This window comes from Hetaerina americana, unplaced genomic scaffold (genome assembly GCF_022747635.1).
Source record: "Hetaerina americana unplaced genomic scaffold, ioHetAmer1.1.p SCAF_2, whole genome shotgun sequence".
NCBI classification, from domain to species: Eukaryota; Metazoa; Arthropoda; class Insecta; order Odonata; family Calopterygidae; genus Hetaerina; species Hetaerina americana.
In genome coordinates this window covers 6,254,158-6,282,039 of record NW_027286763.1, presented here as the reverse complement: position 1 = coordinate 6,282,039, position 27,882 = coordinate 6,254,158, and the positions used below count along the sequence as shown (strand labels likewise).

General features: G+C 47.7%; 1 protein-coding gene across 1 annotated transcript in view; it reads left to right on the top strand.

Annotated features, from left to right (window-relative positions):
- The first annotated feature begins 2,671 nt into the window (after positions 1–2,671).
- Positions 2,672–27,882, top strand: part of LOC139687724 (translation initiation factor IF-2) — a 74,275-nt gene continuing 49,064 nt past the window's right edge. Inside the window, exon 1 of the mRNA XM_071584988.1 lies at positions 2,672–3,812. The gene's annotated coding sequence lies outside the window, so the exon portion shown is untranslated. The remainder of the gene's footprint in view (positions 3,813–27,882) is intronic.

Here is a 27,882-nt window from a genome sequence, read left to right as displayed (position 1 = left end):
CCCTCCCGCCAGCGTTGACGACCGCGATCAAATACAGCCCGCCACTTCCTTCACCTGTCCGCCTCTTCCCCAAACACACACACACGCGGAAGGCGATGATGCGGTGGCTTACCGCTGCCGGCGCGGGGCTCGAGTGCGGCCCATCGCCTTTGCCTCCCTCTCTCGCCAAATGGACGCGATTTGGCTAAGCCAAGTTGGGACGCTAGCAGTGTCATCTTCGGTGGGGTCAATGGCTACCTACTTATTCTACCATTCCAAGGGTGATTGTCCAGTTTAGGTGACGGAAGACGGAGCGTTGATTGGGAGCGACCCCGACTGATAAATGATGGAAGGTAAACACGAAAAGGGAATAAAAAGGCATATATATATATATATATATATATATATATATATATATATATATATATATATATATGAGTATTTATTCGCCGTTTGGCGGGATTTCGTGTTTGAATATATATATATATATATATATATATATATATATATATATATATATATATATATATATATATATATATATATATATATATATCCATCATGTTAATCTTGGGAATGATAATTGAGGTGGTTTCCCGTTGCCTTCCTCAATAGTGTTTTTAACGTGAGTAGGGCAAATGATTACTTATGGGAGGATCAGTTTGGGTTTAGGAAGGGGAGAGGTACGCGTGATGCCATTGCAGTAATGAGATTATTAATCGAGATGAATATAGAATGCAACCAGGAGGTATTTGCCTGTTTCGTAGATTTATACTGGAGGCTTTTGAAATGTGGGTGTGGAGAAGAATGGAGAAGGTGAAATGCACAGAGAAGAAAACAAATGAGGAAGTACTTGGAATGGTGGACGAAGAGAGGGGTTTGTTGGGAGAAATCCTATGGAGGCAGGAAAAATGGATGAAGTGGGTTTTGACCGGCAGTGGGATGTTGAAGACTGTGATTGAGGGGAGAATATTAGGCAAACGAGGAAGGGGAAGGAACAGGATAGGGATGTTGGACGGGATGAAGGGAGGAAGAAAGTACTCGGAGCTGAAGAGGGACCTGATGTAGAGTGGGACGTTGTGTTTTGCTAGGGGTCACAAATTATTTAATTAGTAATTATGTCCATCCAAAAACCTATCTTAGCCGGTAGATTACCTAATAATAATAATAAATATTTCTATCAAGTAATCTGTCGGGATCTTAAACAAATGTAAAGATCGTGGAGTTCGCGGACGAGGAAAGTCGGTAGCTGTCGAAAGTATTCAGAATTGGACTTTAATATTTTCCCCGTTGAAGAGTCCTTCGGTGCGACCCCTTAATTACCACTTGGCAACAACGGATAATATGAGTATTCATTCGCATATTAAAATTAGTTAGTATGGAAGGATAAGAAGACCTGGCCCATTGCGTAGAGCGCTGGGCTGACGATCGGGGAAGAGATGAGGGTGGTCGGAGTAAAATCCGGAGAGTGCCGGAGGTCTCTTTGGCGACGATGGTGAAAATGCTTGATTAACTCCAACGTACTACGGTAGGAGAGATCATGTCAATGAAATGAGAGAAATTAAGTGTAGAGCAGTTAGCTTTAATAAGTCACTTTTCCCATAACCGATAGTGGATTAGAATGACGGATTCCGACCGCGCTGGGGTGGAAAAGTGTTTTGTTTCGAAAGTAGTACGGTGTGAGTGATCACCCCCTGCCACACACTCTGTCGGTGGTTCGCAGGGTACCATGCATGAATGTATGTATGAAAGTAGGTACGAAGGCGGAAGAAATGGGAGGAGGAGATCGGAGCTAGTCCACGCGTTCTGAAATGCATAATTATCCTATTCAAACGATCTATTCTTTTTAATGGTTGGGAAATCATAGTCGTCGATACAGTTGCCGGAAGGAATTCCGGAAACAAACTCGACTTGCACCGCATTCGCGCCGAAGGATTTAACAAAGAGATAGTTGAGCCCATTGTTGGGTGATTTAAACTTAAGATGGAGACACGAGTCAGTCGCTTCGGGGAGCTAAAGAGGATAAGAACGCTCCTCTCATGCTTGACCATCTGCCCATGCGTTTACCGCTCATTTTTGGTCTATCCCGTGAGATATTCGGAAGTAGTTGATAATATTCTTTCCTTCTCCCGCCTCTCCGCGTTCCTCCCTCCACTTTCCAATATTCCGCCACGGTGTCCCCCTCCTCCCTCCTTCCCCCCCTCGTCTCATTCCCCCCCGTGCGCGCACTCACCAGGAACCTCCCCTCTCCTCCCTCTCCCTCCCAACCTACCCTCCGACCGCCTGCCTGCCTGCGCCGACGGGGTCTTGGTTTCAGTAGAATGTGAGTGGCTGGCGGAGGAAGTCGCTCGGTGGAGAGAGAGAGAGAGAGACAGAGGAGGCGGGGGACGAGAGAGAGAGAGAGCTGTATCTCTGCTTTTTTTTAAGTGTGCCTGTGCTTCGAAGCGAGCGAGGGAGAGCACACCCCTCTCTGCACACTACGCACGCCACGGGGCGGGCGACGGCGGCTCTCTATAGCTTGTGATTGTGTGGGGGAGACGGAGAGAGAGCGCGCCCATCGTTTTGAGTGTGTGTTTGTGTGTTCCACCGCGGTGTTGGTGATTCTCCGGCCATCCGCCTGGTGGCTGCTCCATCTCTTGCGCGCGACCTCCCCTCCCCGCGGAACCTCCCTCTCCTTCCTCCCCTCCCCCAACTCGTACCCCTATCACCCCTCCTCAAGATAATAATCCCTACGTCCACGACACACACGAAAGTAGTCAGTGTCTCTCGCACGCGGAAAGGTGAGGGACGTATGTGCGTCAGCGGATAAACGCGTACGTGCGCGCCCCAAGGCGACAACAGTCCCCGGACGGACACGACAGCCAGTCCCCTGCATCCGTCAGTCGAGCACGTAACCGAGGGGAGGTGTCCCTCGTGTCTCTGTCATATATTTTTTATCCGCCTACGAATGCGGATTGGGAGACTGATGATCGTGGTGCCGTTTTGAGTTCGAAGGGGACCGTTAAGTGTGTGTGTGTGAAACGATTTAAAAGGGAAACAAAAACTTATTCCTGACGAGGTGCCCGTCGGGAAAGGTTAATTTGGTCTTTTTTTTGATTGTTTTGGCCCCGGACTACTCTTCCGTGTCTGTGTGTGTGTTGGCCTGTGTTCGACTCTCGTGGAGTGTGGGAACCTATCTTTTAATCGGAGCTGTGTGCGAAGAAGAAGAGGGGACAACGGTGCGTCGATGGATTGACGATAACTTTTTCCTCGAGAGGATATTTTTCGTCCGCGGAGGGGTGTAAACTTTCCCTCGCGTGTTCCTCAACGTGTCTCACGGAAAAGATATTTTCACTTCACTGGTACTTCTTTAGTTCTAGAATTCCAAGGGTGTGTCACTCTCTTTCTAGGATATTTGGAACATAACTTTTAATTGATAGAGGAGCCATCGGGGGGTGGGGTGGGGGGACTGCGATATCGTAGCCAAGCGCGCCTTTGGTGTGTGTCGTGTGATTGTTGGTTTGTGTGTGTGGTTCTGAGGAATTAAAGAGAAAGGCTTCGCCTTTCCGAGCATCAAGGGGCAGATACCGTTCCAGGTGTCGTTATTCCCCGATCCGTGGGAGCCATAGCAGGAGTGTCGATCATTCGTGATTGGATTACGAGTGTTTGACATCTTGTTGAAAAGACCGCAAGACACTGCGAAGCGGGGAAATCCCGGACTAACAGCGCGGCAGGCAGCGTCGGGATTTCGACACAGTCGACGAGGAAGGGAAGGAATACTCGAGCAGTGCGAGGAGAGGCGTGGAGGCTCTTTGAGTGGCATTCGCGGGGCCTGGCCCAGTAAACAGTCGAAGGTAAGCAGGCGGTGGGGGAGACTGTTTTTATTTCTTTCTGTTTTCTTGGCCGTCTTTGATTCGGACCATTGCGGTATTTCCGATTCGTCGAGTGGCCCCTCTTTTCGGATTGTTATTGTCTGTTATTTATATCGTGTGCGGGCTCCTTTCGCAGAGAACACTTCCCTGCACTCCGCAGTCCCGTTCGCCAAAGTTTCCCATTGTTTCGGTCGGAATTGGCGCATTGGAAGAACCTTCTTTCCCACATCGCCCCTTCCCATTCAACCTCGTGTCGTCTCGCCAAGGTTTTCTTCGCTGAATTATTTCTCTTGGTCCTCCATTTTACGCCCTCCGGTATTCCCTAACACTTACCAAAAAAATAACCCCGGAAAATCATCCCCCACCCTCTCACGCCTTACTCCACCCCCACCCGGGTGTCCAATTTAGGTGGCACACATCTTACACCACACCCGCGCCATATACCTCCCCTTCCCCCGTGTGCCTTCGTCGACGCTTTCTTCGGCCTCGTTCCGTGCCGCCCCCCCTCCCCGCCTCCATTCCCCCACCCCTCTCGAGACCAGCCGAGCAACGCAAGCACCCATTTCGCTCCCCACCCCACCCCACGCTTCACTCCTCTCTCGTATTATGACATACACAGAAACAGAACTGCTGCTCACCAGCCGACCCAAGTGCTTCGGCACTAATTGTACTCGCTCATCAGTAATGATCTCCTTTGGGTCATTCGGAGGTAATTGGCAGGATCTCGCGATTCAAAGCGCTGTCCGGTACATTGGCGGCTCGCATTTTCACTCGCGATGAGCCTGATTCGCTTCATGCGATCTGGCCTGTGGCGACCGGTTTTTCGTGTCTTTTCGGTGTCGAGAAGTAGATATGGCTTAATGGTCCATCCTCGTGGAACACTGGAAGTCTTGTAGGAAGGTCTGTGGCAAATTATAATGTTCCCTGGCCCACTGGGTTTCCTCTGATTTCTTCCGTGTTTACGCGTCTGCTGAAAGGGGAGACGTATCCCTTCATGTACCACGAGAGAAATCTCCGAAAGTCTTCACGTCGCCGCGAGGGGTGGCAAGGTGGTGGACGCGGCGCTAAGAAACCGCCACCCCTCACGGTGTGCCCGAAACGTTACGCTAGACCATGCGGAAGACTCGTGTTTCGCCCGGACGAATTTTAATTCACTAGGCGTCCGACTTTGGATCCCGCTAATCCGGTCGCGCCCGTGCGTTGTGAAAGAATGAGCAGTGGATCGCGCTTCGAGTGGAGAGCGGTCGAGGGCTCCTCCGCCGCCGCGGAAAGAGGAAGTTTCGGAAGTTTGGTTCCTGCGAAGGGATTCCCGTTGTCGCGGAAATATAGCGCGAATCGATGGTGCGTTCAAATAATCCTGGGCTCGAGGACTCCTGGGCTGGCTGGGTGGCCATGCGTGAGCATAGGAACTGGGATAATTAATCGCCCCATTTGCTGAAACAATACATGATTATTTAAGCATCGAAAAAATATTATTTCGAAACTGTGTTTTTGTAAAAGCAAATACATCTTCCTTAATAAATGAAAGATTGAGAAGAATTATTGTATGTGGAAAAAAGGCGAAATTGGTTGTTTTCCCGATAAGTCAGATTAAGAGAATTAGGATGTGACATAATTTTTCCTTTGTCCTGGGCAGACGAGGCCTCGGATAGGTTTTCGCCCTACTCTGTTGTAATGGTGGACTGGACCCGAAAACTCAGCCCTAGAGAAAGTATGAATTAATTTATGTAAGTCATATTCTCTCAAATTCAATTTGAAATTTCGATTGATATTATACCGAGAGACAAGGGGATGCTGGATACTATGAATAAAGGGGAGAATATAGTCTTTTTCTGGGGAAGCGGTGTATTGGGAAGAGGAGAATGAACATTTTTCAAATGGGACTTGTTAGGAGGCAGTTGAGTTTGGAAATGATAGGCCGAGAAGGTTGGGAGTCGCTGGTGCATGCATGTCAACCGTGCACCATGACCAGGAGAAGGCGTGGCACAATCCACGGCCAGCTATTGATTTGGTTTGTTTTAAAATTCACATTCTTTTTTCCTCTTTGTGGTGAAATAAAAATAAGCAATATTACGTTGTTGAATTTTAATCAAGGGATATTTTTTTAGTTACTTCATATTCTTGATAACCTAATAAAATAATTAAAATTTCCTGAGTGAATTCATTATTTATTACGAAGCAAACTCCGCCCATACCTTTAGTGAGGCCCATCGATAGACTAAGATTGCGCGTCACTGGTTTGAGTCATCCCGCGTACCATGGAGTAATAATACTGCCTCGTTGACATATGGAGGCGTTCGGCCTTCCAAATGGGCCTTCTCCGTTGGAGAGAGGGTGACCCGCAGAGGGAGTCGCCTCTACATTTTTCGTACCCTTCAGGCCGCCACGAGGACATGTGGCGGGGGGTGTTAGATCACCAGTCTAAGAGTATTGGGTGTATGCCATAAGGTATTTACCTGCTGCTGTGGCCTCGATTGATGTAAGGTGGAGGAGGATTCCTATGAGTAGGGCGATTGATTTCCCTGAACTTCTCAATCTCTTCTCTGTCGATTACCAAATGCGGCTCTAGAATCATTCCTCTGCCATCGTTAGAATTGATTGGTTTATATTTATTTATTATTTTCAAGTCGGACGTGTTATGTTTCAGTGCTTCCGTTGCCTAGTGAATCGAGGGATGCAATAATTAGCAAGGGACACTTTGAAGTGGTCCTTCACCGCGCGGGCCTTTCTCTGTATCCCGAATAATTTCGAATTTGTGTAATTTCGGAGGCCGCAAACTCTCGGCGCTTGTTCAAGTTTAGGCATTACCCGCGAGGAGTAATCTCTCGCCATTTCTGGTGCATTTTAATATTCCCCCACTATTCATTCGTTTGGAGGGCTCTTTTAAGTTTTCTCAAGTTAGAGCGCCCTGGTGATGGTGCGTCGGATGGTGTCGTGTGCTCTCGTGGGCGCGGCGCGTAGTACGGGTGCCGCGCCGATTTCTCTCTGCTTTCGCCTCTTCGCGCCGCGATTCCCAGCGGGTGCCGCTCGCGGGCGGCGCGGCCAGGGCCGGCCGGCCGGCCGGATTTATTTGTCGCCACCGAGGATGAGCCGGAGTAGTCAGTCGACGTGGGCGCGGAGACGAGCGGTCCGTCTGGGAAGCGTCCGAGGCGCACTCAATTGACACTTTCCGACGTCCATCTAATTATCCGATTCATGGCTCACCTTATATGGTTGTGCATTGCATCAGAGCGAACATAAAAGTTAATAAATGCTGACTAATTTATGTGACGGAAATAATTTTTACAGCTCCGACGTGCATTTGGGTATCCAGAGTTAATATTTCGCATGTGAGGCGAGCAGCTGGTAAGTGAGGATAGCTATGAATTGAGATTTAGATTAATTAATAAGAGACCTCACACTTGAGGCTGCTTGCCTTTTGAAAAGTTGGTAAAAATTATGTCGCCCTTAAAAATTATCCAGGTGCGGTATCATTCGCGTGAACATTGATTTCCACAGTGATCTCCCCATTCCATGCTCTCACGAGGCCAGTGGCACATTGTAAGATCATCGCAAAAGAAACCTGTTTCCCATTTTTTTGGAGAGATTTTATCTTTAAAATTAACATTCGCTCCGTTACCTGCAAAAACACGGATTTCCTCAACCGATGGAAGTATTTAAGTGGGTGCATTTGTAGTGGAAGTCTCGGCATGCAGAGCATCCGGATTCTTGTCGATAAATGCGTCGTGTATGGAGTAATGAGCATCAGAGGGTCACCTTAAAATGACCACGGTCATAATGCAATCAATGTTCTGAAACTACACAAGGAATTTATATTTACCAATCATACATTGTTTCCATATCACTCTCGAAATCAATTCTGGCATCTGGACCCACTCTTGATAAGTTCATTATGATGACCAATCCCATGGCGTTATACAAGTTTTAACGAGTAGCGTACCTGATGTCTACGCCAAGTACATGCACGAAAGACGGAGGCGGCATTCGGCAAGTCTATCCGAGTCCGGTCGACGGACTTGGAATGCATGGCCTGGTGGGACATCCGCTTTATCCCAAACATTTCTGGGCTGCGTTGGGAATATTGTTTTGGAAATTTTAAATTTGGGTTTTGAAGAATTTATTTTCGATACGTGGCGCGAAAATTAACCGAGAAATGTATGTTTTTAATCGAAGTTGACCGTAAAAATTATATTGTTCCCGGATTCAATAGTAAGTAATTATGTTTAAGTTAAATTATTAGTCAGTTTTTGTAAAATGAACATCAGAGGCAGCCGATGGAAGCAACGGCGGGTCGTGGGGCAGTGAGATTTATATTTTTTCCCGTGTGATTGGTTGTGGTTCAAAGCGTTGGCGTCTTTAAGTTGCGAGATCTTTTCTATCCCATTCGTCTCTCCCTCCGCCCCCTCTCCTACTCAAATTGGAGTCGGTTTTTGCGGACGGCCAGGGCGTGCGAACAAGCGTCTTGGCGTGGGAAGCTGGATTGTCGCCACCCTCCGTCGGAAGGATGCGCGCAGTCCTATGCGCCGAGTGGGGGAGTCAATCAGTTCAGTTCAGTTTTATAGGTTTTTATTTCCGTATTAGAACAGTGTACAAGAGATATATAAAATATATGATGGAAACATAACAAAAACAATACGGAAACCCCGTTTTAGGATAGACTCCTCTTCGGGGTGGAAAAAATAAATTTGTAAAGGCTACAAAGATGGTAGCGTTTGCGGAAAAGGGAGTCAATCATTGAGGGCCAGCTTTTATGCTGGGCCCCTTGTGTTCTCCGCTTGGGGAAATCTCTGTGGGTTGAATTCTCAGTGATTGGTTTTTGAATGACGGATTCGCGTTTTGGCGGGAACGGTGTTAGCCTTGCAACTCGTGATCGGCGGAACCCTTTTCTCACATTTCCTTCGTTGGGGAACGCCAGCGTTCGATTAGTCCCCGGCGGCGTGCCCTCCGGCAGGAACCATTGTAGTGGGCCCTCGGGTATCTTTGTCCGGCTACACTGATATCGGACGTAAATGCTATGGTTCTCCTCGACGCGAATTTGTTACTATTGGACGAGATATTTGATGCGCCATTTTAAAAAGGCTACGATTTAATTATTTTGATTTTGTTTAAGTACGCCGTAAGTTCCGCTTTCTGTCTTCGTAATCCGTTTAACACAAGAACCTGGCCCCCGTATCCTCACTTGCGAATTTTAGTCGTCGGCGGGCTTAGTACTACTAGTGGGTGAACTCTACCATCGTCTATGAAATCGACTTTCGGGTTGACACCTATCGACCGTCAATATCCCTTGCTCTTCCTTGCCTTGGTTAGCAATGCAGTGCGAAAATTTTCATTTCTTTTCAAGCGTTTAACTCTTTATTTCATTTTTATTTGTCGAAGATCCACGGTCGGACTTGTCGCATTCGGGTTTTGTGTGTCATTTTTCTGTGTTTGTAATTCGCAAGTCATTCTTGATTGTTTTCTCTCGCTTTTGTTTCCTGTTGACCGTTGCATAGCAATCCCACTATTGCCCTCCGAGTATAACTCTCGGAGGGCGAACATCTGCTATAAACAGACTTCTGATAGGCTCTCATCTAAACTTCCGTCTTGCCCACAAATAGTTCTCGGATTCGTATGATAAAATATATTGTGTTTATATGTTATATATATATATATATATATATATATATATATATATATATAGATGTATATATATAATATATATATAATATATATAATATATATATATATATATATATATATATATATAACATATATTATCTGTGAAAACATCTAACGAAAAGGGATAGGAGCACATCTAAAGGACGAACACAGGAGGGTGGGGAAGGCGGAACTAAGCAGGTGACAAGGGCAAAAATATTTCCTAAACCTAAATATATATATATATATATATATATATATATATATATATATATATATATATATATATATATATATTTCATATATATATATATGAAATGGACAGAAAAGAAAACAAATGAGGAAGTACTTGGTATGGTGGGCGAAGAGAGGGGTTTGTTGGGAGAAATCCTATGGAGCCAGGAAAAGTGGATGAAGGGGGTGTTGACCGGCAGTGGGATGTTGAAGACTGTGATAGAGGGTAGAATGTCAGGCAAACGAGGAAAGGGAAGGAAATGGATAGGCATCTTGGACGGGATGAAGGGAGGAAGAAAGTACTCAGAGATGAAGAGGGACCTGATATAGAGTAGGACGTTGTGTTTTGCTGAGGGTCACAAATTTTTGAATTAGTAATTTTATCCATCCAAAAACCTAACTCAACCGGTAGATTACCTAATAATAATAATAATAATAATATATATATAATATATATATAATATATATTATATATATATATATGTACACACATTTATATGTAGGTCGCGGTAGTCCAGTGGGTAGAGCGTTGGACTGCCGACCGGAGGGTCCCGGGTTCGGTTCCCGGGTTCGCTCTCTGGGCACCTGCAGCTCCACCCAAGCTATATGATTTTTCGGGTACCAGATCTTCCAGGGAAACCATAACCGGCACAGGGAAAGGAACTGGCCCCCCTACCCTGATGTGTGAATTTTCACATATGTTTATATATATATATATATATAAAATTTTATCCATCCAATATATATATATAAATATAAATATATATATATATGTTTATATATATATATATAAACATAAACACAGTAATCTAGTGCTATATATTTAATATATGTATATATATATAATAAAAATGTTTATATGGATGTGTATAAAATTGTTCTTATCTGCTACAAGTGGCGTAGGCGTTTGAGAAGTGCCCATTAGCCGCCGCATTGTGTTCCTGGCCTTCCTTTCCCTCCGCCACGGGTGCCCGCCCCCGAGGGCCCTCGGGGCGTAGTATTTTTGTATTCGCTGTTCCCTCGCATTCCATCCTTACGCTCGCATCCACTCTCTCGCTCTCTCCTTCTTTTTGGATGAACGCTTTTGGATCCGCGACTCATCAGCCTGGCTCCTGTTCCCTCCCCTCTTCCCCCTCCCTCTCTTCCACCCCCGCCCCCTCCTCCCGCGGCGCGTGCCGCCATCTCTGTCTGTGCCGCTCATTCGAAATCGCTTCATTTCCAGTCGAGAGCGAAATTAAACAAGTGTCTCATTTTGCTTTTGTATATCGCCCACCGTAACTCTCCCCTCCCTTACAACCCCTCTCTATCGCGTCTGTTTTTTCGCATTCCTCCGCACCCCGCCTTTATTTCCCTCTTCCGCGGAGTTGGGCCCACCATTACCTCCGCGGCTTTCATCGCCTTCTCCCCCTCACCCTGCCTCGTCGCCTGAGTTTTTAGGGTCACGGGTCGCCGCCCCTTCGGCGCGACCGTTCGGAGTACCCTCGCCTCTTCCTCCTTCGTATGGCGCCGGCGTTTTGCAAATTCCGCTTCATTTCGCCCCGAATATTTTCCGCAGGGTGGTGCAATGCGTTTTCGTTGTTTCTCGCGGTGGTGTCATTGCCTTCGCATCTGTGGTGTGGTTCCCTCTCGCCTTTAATCATGCCGGGGCTTTTCCGCGGACTCAGATCGCCCCCCCTCCTTTTCCCTCCATCCGTATTGCGAAATGCAAATGATGGCTTCCTGCGGGTGCGTGACGTTTTTTCTCTTTGGCCGCCACTACATATGTAATACACTCCCCTCCTTAAATTTTCCATTATACTCCAGGTCATGCCCGTCGTAATCGAAATGGCGTGCAAGTCCGATGCTTGTGACTGCCTCTTTATTTTCTCTCGTTTATCTCTCGGATTTAGGTTTTTGAGCGAGGTGACGAGAGTGATCCATACCTGAGGATTGAGACCGCCTGCCGTTTGGAATTAAAAACTCATATTCCGAGAGATTCAATCTCTATCTGGTCGCCAATTGGGAAAGCCATCGGTGGCATGGACGTCGTCCTGTCCAATTGCGAGGTTAAAATGATATAATTATATTAAAATGCGATCGACGGTAATAGTCTATTATTATTCTATTTTCTCCGGAAGGAAGCGGAAGTGCTAGAATAGATTGCATTTTTTTTAATTTCCCCGCGGGTTTTCGCAAACCGTGGAATCCGCCTTCCTGTTCTAGATCTCGTGCGGTCCGAGTGTTTAGTTCATAGCCCTCCCGGGTGTCGCCTTTTGAATAATATCATCCACAACTGTCTTTGAATGTCGCTGCGTCGCTTGGGTGCTCGTCCAGCCGTGAGCGGGCGCTGCTGTCCGCTCGCTGATGTTTTATGACCTCGTGCGGCGAATGTTAGGCGTGTTTGCATCTCTCCGGGAGATGGTGCGCCCGCGAGACGGGGGGATGTGGTGGGGGATGGGGAGGAGGGGAAATGTTGGTGGAATCCTCCTTCCGCGAGAGGGCGCAGTTCGCCCGTTGGCCGCTCCGACCGGCGTGGCGTGCTCCCACAGGACGGTTATGAGGACGCCGAGGGGAGCGGGCGAAGGGCGGATGGCCGCTCTGTTTGTCTAAGCGTAATATTTTAACCATTCTTCCCTTTATTAAAGGATAGGTTCTTGCTGTGAGTGCAGTAGTCATTGCCATTTTAGCAAAATATGAAATTGTTGCAAGTTGGGATGGGTAGTCCAACTAACTCATATTGTGAAATGTAAAATGTCTGTAAAATTTTATCATTACGTTTTGATTTGCATTAAAAATTTGGTTAATATGGCGGCCTTGGTAACCCATTGTCAATTACTCTATGAACACCAGTAGTTATGGCAAACTCCGTGTTTTCTTGTCCGTAATGGAACTAATCTTGTTCTTTGGCCTCCGATGTACAGCAGGATCCTGTAGATCATATTTATTTTTGGGCAATATTACTCTACTGTCGATAGGAACATGTGGAAAAAACCATTTTTCTCTAATGTTTTGGAATTAGAAGCGTATTTTTCCTGATAAATATTTGTTAACCTGGAGATGGACCGATAGTGCGTGGTCGGATTGGAGAGGGGCCTCGAGCCCCCCCTTAGACAGGGTTCCTCACTCGTGCCGTTTTGCCAGCGATTCCTCCCCCTCTCGTTCATTTTACATTTTCAATCTCCGTGGCCGTTGGCTTAGTGTTTCCATCACTTGTTTGTGGCTTTGGTGCGCTGGCCGCGGAGGTTCTCGAGTGACGGATCTGCTTCCTGCATCTACTTCTTTTTAGGCTTGGGTGCATCAGAAATCATCATTCCAAGTTCAATGGGACTATCCGTATCGCCGCTCAACGTTTTCTCTGAGAATCGCTAATGCATGGAAATGTTTCCTGATTATTTTTTATATTTGCAGCTTTCACTTTCTTCCATCTATGGTGCATTCTACATACTATTACTGATGGGTGAGCAAGATGCCTCCATTTCCCTCCGCAAGTTGGAAATCACCAAAATTGCAATTTAGAATGGTAACCGAAAGACTTCCAATAAATCAACTTCTTTTACTTAATACTTTTTATGAGTTCGCGAAATGTACGATACTTTTTCGAGCGTTTTTCGCGCAAAACACTTTCTCCCCGATGTAATGAGGGCGGATCAGTACACTCCCGCCGTCCGGACGGCGGACGAGACGGCCTCCCCATTCGATGGCAACTGGGAGCCTTTTCCGCCATTTGCCCCTCTAAACAAATCCTTCGGGGAGGTCGGGGTGTGCGCTGGAGATGGACTGCCGAGTTGTGGGACCCGGATTGCGGTGAACGGATTTGCCGACCTTATTTGGCCTTCCGCGCGACTGGAAATGACTTAAAGGTCGCACCCATCCACCGCGGGAAACTGCCCGTGGCGATCGCTTACCTCCGATTTATGGGTGTGGCTGGTGGGGGGGGGGGGGTAGTTATGAGTCCAAGGCTTGTTTGAGGTGGGAGCGTCGTCTGTGTGGACAGTATACTCGCCTTTACTCACGGCCCTCAATCTTCAATTACGCCAAAGGATTTATGTTTATATATATATATGTATACGTACATATATATGCATATATATACACATATATACATATATATATTTATATATATATATATATATATATATATATATATATATAATATACATATATACACATGTATATACGGTCGTGGTAGTCCAGGGGGCGCTGGACTGCCGACCGGACGGTCCCCGGTTCGATTCCCGGGAGAGGCACTCTGGGCACCTGCAGCTCCACCCAAGCTGAAGTGATTTTTCGGGTACCAGGTCTTCTTGGGAAACCATAACCGGCACAGGGAAAGGAACTGGCCCCCCTACCCTGATGTGTGAATTTCACACGCCGTATAGGGCTTAGTACTGGGTGATCTCCACCATCACCTACTAAACCGACCTTCGGGTTGATTACTGTGTTTATGGTGTTATATTGACACTCACAATCACGCAAAAGATTTCACTTTCACAAAAACTCATTGCCTCTTCGCCCTGTTTTGGGCTTTATTTGTTCACGCAGTCATGTCTTATGTTCGAAATGGCTCGGAGGGCATGTCGATTTTCTTTGCGCCTTCGTTGATACAAGTTTGGATGATTCAGCCGAGGCCAACTGAATTACAGCGGAAGGATAAGTGATTAGTGGGACAAGGCCGAATGCGTGCCTCCCTCCCCCCTCCCATCCCCTCTCACCCCCCTTCACCGACCTCCGTTGCCCTCCCGTGCCCCTCCACCTCCCGTCTGCAACTTTCCCCGTGCGCTGAATCGGGTCCCCCGATCGAGTACTCGTGTGACCTACGTCTTCATTCTTGACAAATTGGCTACTTTTAGTAGTGTTTCGCCCCTTAGTATACAAGATGGATGTTGAAGGAATGGATGGATGATAAATGGAATGGATGTTGAAGGAATTATCGTGCGTTGTCATAGAAACGTGCCGTATGCAAAGTAACGTGACGGCCCGTCTCCGGGAGATGGATCTCGCGAAAGAATATCCATTCACTCGCGTTGATAGCCCCCCAGTTTCACATTTCCATTTGGATAATGCCCTGACAAAGGTGGATCCTTTTAAGTTGTATACTTTGGTCAAACGAAACATATTTTTCATCCAATTGCAATGGGAAGCGCTGGTGGTGTCCGAGTGCGGCTGCTTTCGTTTACCGTACTCTCCCTCTGGGGACTTTCGCCCGCCGCCCGAACTGATCAGATGTGTGCATCCGGATTTTAGCTTATCCTCTCTCTCTTTGGGCGCGTCTTTCCATCGGGGAGATAGTTTCCCGTCCGCGCCCAACCGCCCCCCCTCTCCCCCGCAACCTTAGGTGCAGGTATTTTTGGAAAGTTTTCCGAAGGGAGGGGGGGAGCCCTCGGAATCACCGCGTGAGCGCCTCTCTCGCCGTGTCGGCGTTAACCGTTGCATGCGTGTCCTCTCGTGTACCAGGGGGTCTTCTCCTCTCTCCCCCCCCCCCTACGATTTACGTCCGGCCCCGCTGGTTCCGATGTTCTGTCGAATGCGCTCTCGAGGCGCACATTGCGTTGAGTCCACTTCCGATTTTAATCGCGACTTCAGTCGGATTGACCCCAAGCTATGCCGATGGGCTTTTCTATTGTTGAGAAACCAAAGCTGTTGTCTCTCTGGCCTTGATAACTATTTGAAATATAACCGGTATGATTGGGTCAGTGATATGTTTTTGACGCCCTTTTGGCGAGGCGAGCACGAGATGTTCAGGTTTAAGCTTGGGGGCGCCGCGGTGGTCTCTCACAGTGGGTGCACACGGGTGAGTGTTTTTCAACCGTTCTTGCGTGTGCATCGTCGCGGTAACGGCGTGATTTTCTTGCACGCGATGGGTATGTTAGGGATGATTTTTAAATATTGAGTATTATAATAGAATTAAAATGTAACATTTCATAATGGGGTGGGGGGTTGAAATAAGGGGCGGCGGGGATCCCTTAGGGATTGATTTTAGAATTAAACACGTCCTTCTTGTGGGGCTCAGTAGGTGAGATCTGCTTTCACATATAAAACATGTCCTCTGCTTCGGTGTACTGTGGTTGAGGTAACTGTGAAGTTCACGTGTGCTAGATAAGGAGAGCAATCAGATTTTGAAGAGAAACTTTTCCACTCTTTTTGTGTTGTTCTGCATTTCGAAATTCATAGTTGTGCATGACTTTGGGAAGTGGGAGAGGAGAAATAATCGATGCTGTAGTCTCTTCATTCGGACGGTCTAATCTGCGGAAATGGTGTCTGGGGGGTCTTCATGATTCCCTAATGGATTGGGAGCTGATCTCGGCACCTTATGCCTTCGTGGACGTTAGTGTCTCCTAGCCCAATCAATTCCAGCAGATAGGCGGCGGCTGTCACCTGCCCCATTTCCTCCCTTTTATCAACTCCACTTTCTTTACTTTCGCTCGTCACGATGTCTGATATCCCCGACGAACCATCCTTCATTAGAACATTCTTCGCGTTATCTTCGCCTTATCCTCGTGTTTCCTTTTCTCAAATCTCAAGCGGCACGTGCGAGAGTTATTGGAATGTAGTCGAGTTGTGGGGTTGGGACTTTGGGGCGAAATCTAGTTCGTACTGGCTCCCAAACAACGAAGAAGAGTCGGCTGAAATCTTTGTTGCATCGGTTTGTCACTCGGAATATACTTGTTTCTCATCATCCCATCATTGTAATAATGTTTTATTTATTCTTGCACTATTAACGTGTGATCTCTTCGTATTAAAATCACGCCGAGGGAATCAAGTTCTTTCCGCCGAGCAAGCCAGAGATATATAGTCGCTCGCTCGCCTGTTGTGTGCCTCCTCGCGTATCTCAACATTCGGAAGTGAAGAAGAGAGCCCTCAGCCATCCCGTTCCGAGCGTCGCTCCTTTGAAGAGCGTCATCGCCCGCACGGCACCCATTGCATTCATTCGAAACACTCGGATCACGATTCGCAGGGACTGCGTGTTTTCTTCCCTTAGCGAGGAGGACATATTACTAAACGCCCAGGATGGCGTGTGTTTGCTTGGAGTGTCTCTCCGGGAAGGGCCGAGGACGGATGCGCGCGAGGGGGATTCGCCTCTCGTATGTAATCGGTCGAAAAACCTTTGCTCGTCGCTTCCTCTTTCCACGTCCCCCCCCTCCGGCACTCGCCACGTCATGCTCTCTCTCCCAACAACCGAACAACAGACGCCGTAAACTCTCGAAAGGGGAAGGAGATGTGCTCCCTCCCCTCCACCCTTCTCGCCGTCGCCACTCGACGGCGCGGTAGCGTGGCACTTGGGCGGCGCTCCGCTACGCCGTGGGCTCTTCGTCCTTGCATCGCCGGGAAAGCAGATTCCCACCAGAGAAGAAGCATGAAGCTCTGATGGCTTTCGTTTCGTGATGTGCACTCCCGATCTCGTGCCTACTTCTTCCTCTCGCGAAAGGCATTTCAGGAAAGAAAGCAAGGCGGCCGCCTTGGGTTTGTCTTTCGTCAGCGTTCCATGTAAGGTCCCCCCCCCACCGATTTTTCGGTGCCTTGGGGTCGCCTGCGTCTCCCTCGTGTGTTTTCCTCATTTCTGAGCCACTTAAGAGCCCGCTTTACGGACTTACGGATTCCGATGTCATGCGAAAATTCAATGAAGTTTAGGTTATGCTTTAAATATTTCATGAAACCTTGATGTGGTACGTGGGGTGTCGCAAAGCTTCAAAGCGTGTTAAATCCTCCCTAATCTCCTTTTAATTCGGGGAGTCGAATGCGCGGAAGGCATTCTTGGGCGTATGCAGCCCCGGCGCCATCGTCACTCTTTTGAGGGTTCGTTTGTATCTGCCTGGAAGCACACCAATCAGTTCCCAACGGTACGCGATTTAATTGTGTGTTTGAGAAAAAACATTACCTTGTGACCTTGGGAAATAGTCCGTGATCGGAATTTCAGCTGGCAGTCTTTGGTCATAATTTTAAATTCTCATTCGCAACTCGCGTTTCGAGTACATCTTCTCGCCAAATGTCTGAATGGCTTCGCAAATCATATTGCAGCATTTTCTCCCTCCTTCCCTCGTCCGACGCCCCACTAAGGCCACCGTAACCCCCACCATCCTCTCTCTCGTTTTTCATGACGGATTGTCATTTTATTTTATTTATTTCGTAGCACCCTGCAAGCCACCGCTAAGGTGTGTGGCAGGGAATGAATGCACACCAGACAATATTTATCCGAACATGACCCTACCGCGGTCAGACAGTGTTATTGTGATCCTCTATGGATATATAATGTCATTTATTTCGTGGAAAAAATGACATCTGAAATCGATCCGATCTAAACTTGATCTCTCTAGTTGCATGAGCGTGATCTCTCGTCCTATTGTCGAGCTGCCTCAAATCGTTGATCGTACCTAACCGTGACTTCATTTTGGCTGAACCTTGGGATCCGCCAGTGATCACGGACGCCCCAACTCCACTCTCGCCCTCGCCCGTGATCTCTGAACTCCGAACGCACTCCGAGGGTGACACACTAGCTCCGAAGTTCATTAAACTCGGGCTTGGCCCTTTATCAAACCGCCATTCCAAACCGGTTTCTTTTCCCTTTCCCCTTCGCGGGAGATAAGGGGCCTCGCTGCATCCCTCCCGTGTTACATCGCCCGCGACCCAGCTGGCCGGCAATTGGCCAAGCGAGCTGCCTCGACGGATTTCGCCTCCCCCCCCCCTCCCAACCCCCGTTCCCTCCCCCCTCCGTTCCCGCGGTGGGAGATTACTTCGAATAAGGCGCGTTTGGTTGTCGCCCCGCCGTCCTGCTCCCTCTTCTTTTAAGCTTCAACTTCCCCTTTTGTTGGTTTTTCGAAGCTCTCTTGCGGGTCGCGCGAACAAACGCGGTGGCGCTCTTTCGGTCCAAATACTCCTCGTTGCCCCTCGACATAAGTGATGAACATTTCGCACACTCTGAGGAAAACAAAAAAAAAATTGAGAGGCATTAGGCATTCCATTGGTTGCAGATCTTAAATTGGAACTTGTATCGGTACCTGCAGTTCCTCTAGGTCTCTCCCATTACCAAGGGTTACCAACCTTTCATCGGGGGTGCCCTCGAAGTCTTTGCCTGGGGGGTCATCTCCTGCTTGCTCCATCTCTCGTTGCCGTGGAGTTAAGCAGCACCCCGCACCCTGCCACCTGATCTGGATTCCTGCCCGATCAGCTGGACATGTGGAATCCTTACGAAGTTGGATTAATTGCCGAATTGGATCGCTAGATTTTTAAAACGTTGTTATGATAAACTTTGTAGCGTATCCGAAACATTAGAGCAGCTAGGCTGGGAATCACTTAAGGGAGCGAAGGCTAAATTTCAAATTTAAGCTCTTGCATACATTGGAAGGAGGTCACTTCAGCAGTTAGTTCAAAATATATTATTACCCCCATCGTACTCCAATAAGATAGATCGTGCCAGTAAAATTAGAGAGATGAAGTGTAGAACAGCTAGATTTAAGATGCCTATTTTTCCACGAACGATACGGGATCATAATAACGTTGTCCGACCGCGGTAGGGTCATGTTCGGGTTAAAATTATTCTGTTGTGCATTCAACCCCTGCCACACACCATAGCGGTGGCTTTCAGGGTACTACAAGTTTCAAAAATAGCATGCTCCTGTCGTGTCTCCCACAAATCTGACACTTCGACTTAAATCATTTTACCGCGGGGCAAAGCTTACCGCAGTGCAGGTCGCCCCTCCCATCGGATGGGCGCCGGGGACTGCTCACTTGTTTCGCGGGATGTCGTGGGAAGAGGGTCGAAGGGACTGCGATCGACTATTCCGGGCCGATCGACCCAGTGGAAAGGCTGATGAATTTGATTGGTGGGGGGCTTATACTGGAGTGTGGGGTCTGAATCTCGGTGAACTACGAGATCTTGCATTGAGTTGTGCGAGGCGACAGTATTCGTTAATGAACGTGTCTTCGCTCCTGCTGAGCCACGCTATTCGTTTGATGAGCCCTAGTTTTGTTTATGGATCCAGTCGAGTTGGGGGAAGGTGCCGGACCATCTAGATTAATGCCTCTCTGTGGTTATCGCCTCGAGTTCCTCACCTTGCATGGACGCCCAATGAGCAATTGATGGCAACTAACGGGACTCGTTTCATTTTTGGAGAGGTTTACGGCTACTAGGGAAATCTAAATTCAGGCGTTGCTATTTCGTGTTGGTTGCCACGACTTGGACACGCGCCGAGTATTAGGTATACCCTTCGAAGAATGTCTTAATTTTAGGAATTTTTACGGAACATGCAAACCTCAAACCTGCCCGTTTTGTGAAAAATGAGAGCGAACACATCCTTTCATTAGGATGGGATAGTCTGGGCGGCGAGGCACTGTATCGACGAACACTCCACGAGTGCTACAAGCAAGTAATCATTCATGATTTACGTGAACACAGGATGGTTTGTGTTTTTGCAGTTAGCTGTGTGCGTAAAAAACTCCGGGCGTCACGACTGTTTCAAAAAATGTCAAGAACGGGATCCCACATTAATCATATATACCTCCCTACTAGTTATATCATTTGAAAGAACATTTTTGTTTGTAGAATGGAGTGAAATTAAGGTTCAATTCAAGAAACGGGTATTTTATCTATTTTAGTACCATCTAAGCCACCGTTATATATTTCTTTATGTGCCCTGCAAGCTACCGCTAAGGTGTGTGGCAGTTGGTGTATTAATCCTAGCCTCGCCTCATGTATTGGTAACCTTGTCCACGGTGAGTTTTTGAGGGAAATCGAATATCGAACTGATCGATGTGTAAATGAGGCATTATATTTCCTTCCTTCACCCCGAGAACACATACGATAATTTGAACTTGGCGAGTCCCATGCAACCGCTAATAACTCCATTGCGTGGTGGTGACCTAGCACCCCATGACATGCGCCCTCGCGATGTCTTCCAGCAAAATACGTAGATGTGAACTCATTTGATCCGTCCACTGGGAATGTACTTCCAATGGTAGTCAGCGTACCCGCACAACGGCGCTGTTCTTCGCCCACCCCGTCTGCTCGCCTGCCCATCTGCCTGCCTTACTCGAAAGACATGCGTCCACGGGGAGGGGGGCGCACGTGCGAGTTGGGTGGGGGGGGCTGCCCTCGCTGTGGCGACCGCGTCTGTCCCCCCCCCCCCTCACGGGCGAGCTTCCCGGCGTCACTCGTGACGTAGGGGCAACGTCACGCGCCCATTCCCCTCCCATTCCCGTCGCCCGCCCGCCTTTTGTGGTGCTCGGCGCGGTGCACGGGCGAAAGAAAGAGCGCTCTGCCGCAAGCGATCTCCGTGTCTTGCGAGTCGAAATCCTCTCCGTGAATCCGGTGGAGGGTCGGGACTTAAATTTCGTGCGTCGTTTAAAGCACGCAGTCAATCCAGAAACCTGACTTGGAGTGTGTGGGCTGGACTTGAAACGTTACATATTAGTCTAGCTCCACGAATTGCCCTACAAAGCCGCAAATCGGGCGGGCGTGTGGCAAGGGTTGTCATATCGCCGACCAGGAGAGTAATTACAGGTGTTCTTAATGCCAAGGAATCCCCAGCCTATTGACCCCTTCCACTGTGATATGACGTAAATCCTTGCCGCCTCCCTAATCGGGGGTGCCTTCCAGTGGTGCTGGCGTCTCGACACCCATCAGGTGCGGCAAAGGGGGAGAGGGCCGGCAAGTTTTCGCCACGGTACAATGCAATCAGATTGGCGAGGGTGACCCTCCTTTCCCACCACGGACGGAATCACACCCCCTGCCACACGTCTTGCTCGCGGATTGTGCAGGGTATCTTATTTATTGATTTGAATGAATTAATACTTTTTAAATAATTACATGCAGAACGTACCCCGGATCACTTTCTCCGAACTTTCTGATTAATTTCGCTCGAGTGATTCTGTCGAGGTGTCAACTCTTTTAACATTTTTTCAGCTCTCCTTCGCATCTTCTCCTTGACAACTTTCCTTCCACCCTCCTTGCTCCCTCACTCGCTTCAAATCCTCGAGTCGAATTCGATTTCGCAAACCGGTGTGGCCGCCTCGTAATCCCGCTCTTACTTTCCGTCGAGTGCTGTTGCACCGTCGGGAGGGTTAAAGTGAGTCCCTTGCGAACTTGTTATACGAGGCTCGTTAGCATTCGCCCCCCACCCCACCGCATCTCCTCATCCCTCCCTCGTCCGAATGTATGTCCACCTGGGCGTTCGCCTCTTCGTGCGGATCGCTCGCGGAACGTCCCCATACCGAGAGGGAATAGGCCGACCGGAGCGGGGAGCTGTGGTCTCTAATTTCTTCCGCGCGCTTTGCTGAAGCGTATATGATATTAGAAAAATAACTTGTCGCCCCAAAGTGCTGTAAATCAGAAAAAAATCGGATCCTCTTATGAATTATTATGAGTTGATATCGATGGGAGGCCAACGGAAAGGAAGAGAAAAAGATTGCCGGGAAGACTTAACTGTTTCCTTTTTTTTTACGGAAACAGGATTTCGTGAAGTATGAAATATCAATTTGCTGCAATTCTGGCGTCAAGAAAATTAAATACAATGCTTGAATTTCACTGAATTTCAGCATTCGCCCGTTGAACTAATTGCCGATGGCCGATGACAAAAAACCCTCCTACGCACGCCCTTGGGGCGCTTAGCGGGGACGGGGTCGTGAGACATTTGACGGGCAGTGTTGCCGTGCGGTGCACTTGGGCCGCCGACGTCGACATCGAGTTCCTTCCCCGACACGAGTCGAGAGTTTTCTCTTGCCTTCGGGCCATCTGCATATCTCGTAAATAGTCAAGAATTTTCCAAGCGGCGGCAATTTATATGCAGTACCGTCTTCGGGATCTTGAATTGGGAATTGGTTTCTGGTGTCGCCTTACTGTATGTCACTTTTGCTTTGGACAACTGCTTTTGAAGAGCCTTTGTCGGAGTCCCGTGTTCCTTTTTGCTTGAGAATTGTTTAATTTTTTCCAGTTCAAAAGCATGCGCTTGTTTTGTGTTCCGTTGCGTCATTGTTTTTAAAAAGGTGGACTCGGTTGGATCTGGAGTGATTGACTGCGTTCGGGCGCACTGAATGGCGGCTGATTTGCGAGGTGTCCGGCGATGAAGCAGGCATTTATGTGGTGTTCCGATCTTTAATTGGTGGAGAGGGGCACTCCGACCGTCGGATGGGGCGTCCGTCGTCCCTCCGCGCGCCTTTCGATCGCCACTAGAGTAGGCCAATGCCGACGCCTCCCCCCCCCATCACCTCCTCCCCCCCCATCACCTCCTCCCCCCCATCACCTCCTCCCCCCCCATCACCTCCTCCCCCCCCATCACCTCCTCCCCCCCCATCACCTCCTCCCCCCCCATCACCTCCTCCCCCCCCATCACCTCCTCCCCCCCCATCACCTCCTCCCCCCCCCATCACCTCCCCCCCCCCCTTACCACTGTCTCTGAAAACCTTACCTCCTAAGATTCGTCCACTTCCACCCACTGCAATGGCGCAAGTGACGACCTCAGCTGCCGGTTGCATCCCCCTTAATTGCAGAATGGTGGGGAGGGAAATCAACTGCAAACGCGAGTCTGATTTCCGAGGGAGCGGATGGCTCTGCGAAAATTCCCCTCTTCTCCCTTTCCTCAGCCCCTCCCCTCCCGACCAACCCCACCGCACCCTCCCCCCTCTCCTCGACCCACTTCTCCGATTGCTCTCGCCCGCTTTCCCCGCCGACCTCCCCTCCCTCCCTCCAACCCTTCTCCTACCTCCCCCCTCCACGTCTTCGCGATTACTGGGAGAGAGAAGCAGGCAGACACGGGGAGGGAAGAATCGATGTAGACCATTGTTTACGATCGATGGAATGGTAATAGCGAATCACTATTTGTGTCATTTTGATCACATCTTCGACGTATAAAGCCCCCGGTATTAATAAATTCACCTACTGTCCATAATGTTTTATATTTTCACTTGTTATTTCCAGGTAGACAAAAACGAACATACCTAATTGTAGGTTATTGACGCGTGACGGGGATGCGTGCAGAATCGGCATCGAAATAAATATTTAAAGTTGATTCTTGATTTATCGGTTTTTGTTCGTTTTGTAAAGTTAGTAGCTTAATAATTGTATTATAATGGTAGTATTATCTCAATTATAATATCAGCAAAATTTTAAAAATAAATCCACCAGTGGGTGCGAACAAAAGCATTCCGTGTTTATTATTACTTATTTTTTTCTAACTTAAGCGTTATTGCGCAGCGCAATGGCGTAACTGTGGTCTTTATCCAATTATTAATTTAAAAAAGCGAATCTTATTGATTCTTTCAATCTATTGTAACAATGTTTCCATTCATTGTGTTTCCTCGAAAATTAAGTCATCCTAAAATTCTTCGATGTTTACCATAAAAGATCGACTTACGTTGAGCTATAGGATTGATAAATAGTCCAGAGGTCGAGAGTCGGTTGAAAACATAATGACTTGTACAGTGCGCCAGAGTTAAATGGGAAAATATATTGAATGAATACGCATTTTGTTGTCTTTTAGAATTGTTTATTAGCGTTAAGGTTCGAGCATAATTTAAACTACAGCTACAGCTGACTGCACCAGATGTAATTTTTACGTTTTTACATTCACGTCCCTTTGTTTCTTTCCTCGCCTAGTATGTTTTTGTAAAATAATTTGTGTGAAATCATTCAAATCAAAACATAAGATATTACCTTGTTAACTCCGAAGAAATTACAATAAAAGTTTGCGTAGTGGCAAATTACATATTTCCTTCGGAGTGGTTAGTTTGACGGTCGGCACTAACTCAATTCAATGCCACGATATGATTGGCTGAAAAGAAGACTCTTGTACCCTTCGAGGGACGGGGAAATGGACAGCTATTGAGCCCAAGGAGCGATGGGCTTGTGCTTGGGGAATGCGGCCGCGTGACACGTAGTTGGCCCGTTGTAAAAGTCGCCTCTCGGCTGCGAATGGCTTCGCGCATGCGTGTTAGTGACAGACGGGACTCCCGGGAGGTGAAACGCGTAACTATGTGCAATGAATACAGCTGGAGAGACAATTCAGAATCCCTTCCGGGAGGACACCGCCCGCCGTCCGCCTCCTGTGGCCGGCGACAGCCTCGACGTGCGTGCGTCGGACTCGCCTCGAATCGGAGGGCATCTCTCTCCCTCTGCCGTTGTGGCATTCGGAAGAAGTATTTCGTATAGAAAGAAAGAAAAAACAGCAATTCCACATTTACACTTTAAGTGTTAAAGAAGTGTTTCGCTTCAGCAAACTTCCTGTCGGCGGGTAATCGTTTAACCGAGACTATTTGCCTAATAAAAATAAAATTATTTTCGCACATTTTTTTCGGTTTAATAATTGTTTTATCCCAATATAAAAGCTATAATAATGAAATATTGTGTGATTTATTGTTCTACCGCGGTCTAAAATTACTGAAATGAAAAAATAATTGTACAGAGTAAAGTCAGAATCAATTTTTGCCTTAAGAATTGGCAATGGCTACGATATATGTGTAGGTAACAATGTTTTGAAGCAAATGAAACAATGTTTGGGCAAGTGTTGAACTGTTGACCGCATAGTTGAATTTGTAATTGAGAGGGAACACCTGCCGTTCATATCAGCAATTGTGATCATTTTGCGTCTTTACTTAAGCCAGAAAGTTAAGACGGGGAAAGAGAATGTGCGTATAGATTAAAAGATTAAAGTTTTAACTTTAAATGGATGTACTTTGACGCAATAGTCATGCATAGTACTTGTCATCCTCTTTATTTTTTGACTCCAAATGGTCGTTTAATTAAATAATCCGATGTCGTCTACCCTTTATAACAGACAACGGTGGTTTCACTCGCTTCCCACTTAAAAATCGCGAGTTGAGCAAATGGGAGGAGAGTGCTCCTCAACTGGGAGGGGGGGGAGGATACTCTGGCGCTCGCGTAATTGGCAATTTTTTGCCCAAGGACGGGCGAAAGATCGTCTGGCTGCAATCTTCGTCGCACCGGAGTAGACATTCATTCATTCATTCACTGCATTCCCTTCCCCTAATGCTTCTTGTGGATATAACAAGGGACTCTTGTGGCCATGAAAAAACCGTCATGCCCTAAACGAGTGATGGTCCTCGTCACTGCCGATTGCCTTTTTATGACATATTTTGCCGACTGTTATGCATGCCCTGATTTTCGCGCGCACCGCCCCTTGTTTGCCCTAACCCTTCGCCCCATCTCTTCCTCTCTGTACTCGCCCAACACCGTCCGTCATCTTACGACCCTTGGCGAACACCCTCCCGCCTCTTGGTGCATACATTCCCCCTAACCCATTTCTCTACCTATTGCGAATTTCATGTGGTGCAATACGAGTACAAGTGATGCAAATTGAGTCTGATGAGTTAATTGCAATAGTTTCTATTACCGGGAGATCATCTCGAGGTCAAAATAGGTCGTTCGGATGCTCTGATCCAGTCGGCGTTACATTGCCAACGCGCGAGCCCCGGGTGTAACATTCCGTCTCGACAAGAAATCCGTGTGGAAGTCAAGCCAGGGATGGGCTCCGGATAAGCGCCGGGAGCCATCTGTTGGTCAATGTTTTAACGTGTGGAAACGCCAAGGACTTTCTCTTGTTTCAGAGAATGCAAAACCTTGGGAAGGGGATGGTGGCGAGATCCGGTAACATATAGTAATATCCAACTAACTTTTAGCTGACTAATTTCTCCGTCGGCCTCGCGAGAGTTTTTGCTGTCGCTTGCGCACATTAAGTGTCCGCCTTCTCTTGCTCTCCTATATACTTGGAGGGTGTGAAAGAGCGAATTTGAGCGAGCCAGAAAAATGTAATGGGATGACCTTTCCGTCTTGTGGCCTACTCATGGCCTTGGGCGTGAAATCTATTGCGACGATATCCTAAATATTTTTCACGTCTTGAAGAACGGCAGGGACACCTTTCATTGCGGATCACTTCTCTTCGTATCCGTTTAATTTCGAAACTTCAAAGATATATATATATATATATATATATATATATATATATATATATATATATATATATATATATATATATATATATATATATACCAGACCAGAAACCCTAATTGTCTGCCCTTCGTTTTAACGCTGCTTCGGTGTGACAACGTCCACCCCTTCAGCGACAGTGTGTGTGCATTTTGCACAGGGAAACAATGGCGAACGAAAGTGTAAATGGCGAACGTGTACCTTTCCAGTGTTAGTGAAGGAGAATTTGAAAAAAAGACCACTAGTGGGTTGGCAATTGGCCGTAACCTAATGAAGAGAACTATATCATTAACTAACCTTATAAGTATGGGTGGGAACATTTTTCCCTTATCATCGTCAACATGACGGAAACTACATTCATTTTCGTATTTCATGTGCACGAGTACAGTTTTCCCATTGTTTGCGACGTGGGAATTGGCCGGCGCCCTGAGGAACACCGCCGAGTGTGGTAAAGGCGGGGCTCGATAGGCAATATATAGGCGACGGCGAAGATGGGCGAGACACGACGACATCTCCTTGTTTTACAAGGGGCGAATTTGTTTCCCACCGATCGGAAGGTCCTTGGCCGGTGCTACCCTCGGCGGGCCAGGGGGGTCCACCGCCGCCCCCCCCCCTGCTCTCTGAGGGAGGGGGTGGGGGATGGGACTTGAGCAACCGCGTCGCTCGCCCTCAGCAGCGCTGAAGTCGACGGGCGGAATGCAGTCGGTCTCTCGCGGGTCGTGGCGCTCTCGCTGCGGCGGAGAGAGCATCATTTGCGCGCACCTCGATTCGAGTTTGTTTTCGAATCTGATGTGCCAGTTACATTATTTTCACGGATAGGTGTACTCTATTATGTCTGCCGTTTGTCGCAAAAATCACGCCTTCACACGACACATCATCATAACGACCGATTGCCGTGGAAGTCGCATCCATGATGAAGTTTTGTAAGTCTCAGCGAAATGCAACCTTCTCCCAACATTTATTTCGCTTTGTCGCAATACGCATTGTTATTATTCTTGAGGGTGGGTGGTCTGTCGGTCGAAATGTACTTTTCAATGGATGTGGGCACTGCTTCTGTGGTTGTGAGTCGTCCGGTATGATGACACCCAAAGTTGAAATGAGCCGCACTTAATACTGTCCGCCTCTATTCATTCCACAAGGCATGTCTAATCTTTTCCTCCCTTCACTTCGTTTCCCCGGATTCTCGCTCACATTCTACATTCGCAGTCTACAACATTCCACGTCCACTCCAAGTGCCTCGCACCCACCTTTCGTTTCGTCTGCAATCGTGAT